The following is a 3,109-nucleotide window of genomic DNA, read 5'->3' as shown; positions in this document are numbered from 1 at the left end:
TGGATGAACATGGGACTCGAAGTCTAATTGCGTTCATGAAGCAAGCGTAGATCTCCCTAATCTCTACAAGTGGATCCTCTGAATACCTAGTTTTTCACCTTTGAATTCTACAAGTTTTAGAGTAATATTTCACCATTATTCTATCATATTCATTCGATCTAGATTTCATCTTCTTCTGGTTCTAGTTCTGGCCGCTTTCAGATTACGTACAAGGTTCAGTCCCTGTGGATTTGACCTTGGTCTTACCGAGATTATTACTACATCACAACCCTATACTTGGGGTGTGAACAAGTTTTTGGCGCCGTTGACGGGGATTGACGGTTACGTTTTTCTGAAATTAACTAGTTTTAGAATTAGGTTAAGATTAAGATTTTCTAACTTTAGGTTTAGGTTTTCTATTTTTAGAAATTTTCTAATTTTAGGCTTTGCTTTTTTATTTTTAGAAACTAATTCAGCTTTCTATTTTTTTTTTTAGGATTTTTCTTCTATTTTTTTTATAGACCCAACCTAACTTTCCTGTTTTGTAGGATTTTGATATAACTTCCTAAATTGGTAATCTCTTCCTGATCTCTTTATTTGCTATTTTTAGGATTTTGTTTGATTTTTTTTTTTATAGAAATTTTCTAATTCTTGGATTTCTCTTAATTTAGAAACTTACTTTCTATTTTAAGTTTAGAACTTTCCTAATTTGATTTTAGAAACTTTCAATTTTCCTTTTTAGAAAAGTTTCCTTTAGAAACTAGTTTACTTTCTATTTTAAGTTTTAAGAACTCTTTTTTTTTTAGACTTTCTATTTTTAGGAACTAACTTGTTTTGTTTTATTTTGTAGGTTTTTAACTTAGGGACTCCAATTTGGTAACTTCTTTCCAACCCTCTCTTTCTTTCTAGATTTTTATTTCCTTTCTTTCTTTTAAGTTTAGGTTTAGAATCTGTGATTGAGGGCTGCGAGTGTTTCATGCCCAAGTGGGCTTGTGATAGCACTCGATGTCTCTTGACTGAAGGAGGATTGGTTGAGGGGTTGACTATGCATCGTAGGACTAAACATCGCTCGAGATCCCCTGAGTTAATTGAAGTGATGACTGAAAACCAACCTCTTCTACCCCAACCTAGGGTGGAGGACATCCAAGATAAGAATGAGGTGCATCAAGCACCCCCGCCTCGTACTTTACGAGATTATTTACAACCGGCGGGGGTGAGTATGCCCTCATGCATGCTTTTTCCTGAGAATGCAAGACACATGGATATCAAGCTAGGGGTGATCCAACTCCTTAAATTTCATGGGCTTGAGTTAAAAAATCCATATTTACATCTAAAAGAGTTTGATGAGATTATAACTATTTTATACTTTCCTAACGTGTCTGATGACACGATCAAGTTGAAACTCATTACCCTTTTCTTTGAAAGAGAAAGCTAATACGTGGTTACATTCACTACATTCTCAATCTATTGGCAGATGTAATGATATGACAAGGGAGTTCATCAAGAAAAATTTCTCATACCATAAGACGAACACCCTTAGAAAGTCGATTATGAACTTCACCCAAAGGGAAGATGAAACATTCTTCCAATGTTGGGAGTGGTTCAAGGATCTTGTCAATTCATGCCCACAATATGGTTTTGAAATGTGGTGCATCATGAACTTTTTCTATGATGGACTGACATCTCTCATGCGCCAATTAGTCGAGACGATGTGTAATGAGGAGTTCATGAATAAAGGTGTCGATGAGGTGTGAGACTACTTTGATAAGCTTGCTGAGACCACACAATCATGAGACATCTCCCCTAGGCCAAGTACTATGTCTAGGCCGACTCGTTCCAAGGAGAGGGGAGGAATGTATCTCCTGAAAGAGGATGATCATATCAATACTAAAGTGGTTAATCATACTAAGAAACTCGAGGCCATGGAATTAAATAAGGATAAGGCTAAGGAAACTGTTTGCGGTATTTGTACTTGCAATATTCACACTACTAAAAATTGCCCAACTATATCTACCTTTCAAGAGGTACTGAATGAGCAATTTAATGCCGTAAGAAATTACCAAAGACCTTTCAATGGGCCAACCTCTAACACATACAATCCTGGTTGGAGAAATCATCCAAACTTCAATTGGAGGAATGGACAAACCGCTACACCTCAAGGTTTCCTAAATCAAATTCCAATTCAAGAGAAACCTCAAGAGGATTCGGTTCTAAAACACTTTAAAAAGCAAGAGCTTTTCAATTAAGGTATACTACAAGCCTTTCAAGACCTTACAAAAGCGATATAAGGAGTTAAGGCTGAAAATACGATTGGGAACAAGGGGAGCTTTCCAGCTCAACCTCTTTCCAATTCTAAACCGCAATATGAAGTTAGCGACCCAAGCTCTTCAAATTAGATGGAGCAAGCTAAATCCATCACCACTCTTAGGAGTGGGAAGATCATTGACAAAACCATTTCGGTTATGGCTGAAAAGCCTGAGGACCCGAAAGTGGACAAAGAAGATGGATCTAGCCATGCCCCACTAAAGTTAGAACCGGAACCTCAAGGGAAGCCGGTTGCTCTATTTCCCCAACAGTTGGTTGCACCTAAACCTCTCTCTAACTCTCAGGATATTTTAGAGGTGTTGAGACAAGTGAAGGTTAACATTCCTTTACTTGATACCTTGAAATAAATACCTTCATATGCCAAATTCCTGAAAGACTTATGTACGACCAAAAAATGGCAAAATATTCAAAAGAAAATCTTCCTGACTAAGAAAGTAAGTGCCATCCTAAACCAAGATATGCCTCAGAAATTCAAAGATCCCGGTAGCTGTGTAATCAGGGACTATCAAATTAAACACGCACTTCTTAACTTAGGAGCGAGCGTCAATCTGATTCCCTACTCGGTATATAAATAATTAGGTTTGGGTGAATTAAAACTTACCCTAACCATACTACAACTTGTTGATCGCTCTGTTCGTGTATCGAGAGGGATAATTGAGGATGCATTATTCTAAGTTGACAGATTTTACTACCTTGTAGATTTTATCATCTTGGATACCGAACCCAATTGTAACATGAGCATTTAGATTTCCGTCATTCTTGGCCGCTCATTCCTTGCCACCTCAAACGCAATTATTAATTACAG

At 37.2% G+C, this 3,109-nt stretch overlaps 1 non-coding gene across 1 annotated transcript; it reads right to left on the bottom strand.

Moving 5' to 3' along the window:
- Window positions 1-1,511: 1,511 nt before the first annotated feature.
- Window positions 1,512-1,618, bottom strand: LOC131254579 (small nucleolar RNA R71). Its single transcript, XR_009175698.1, has one exon. It is a non-coding gene; the product is annotated as a small nucleolar RNA R71 (small nucleolar RNA).
- Window positions 1,619-3,109: the final 1,491 nt, after the last annotated feature.

This window comes from Magnolia sinica, chromosome 8, assembly GCF_029962835.1.
Source record: "Magnolia sinica isolate HGM2019 chromosome 8, MsV1, whole genome shotgun sequence".
NCBI classification, from domain to species: domain Eukaryota; kingdom Viridiplantae; phylum Streptophyta; class Magnoliopsida; order Magnoliales; family Magnoliaceae; genus Magnolia; species Magnolia sinica.
The sequence above is the reverse complement of the archived record's forward strand: the minus strand, read 5'-3'. Positions and strand labels throughout refer to the sequence as shown.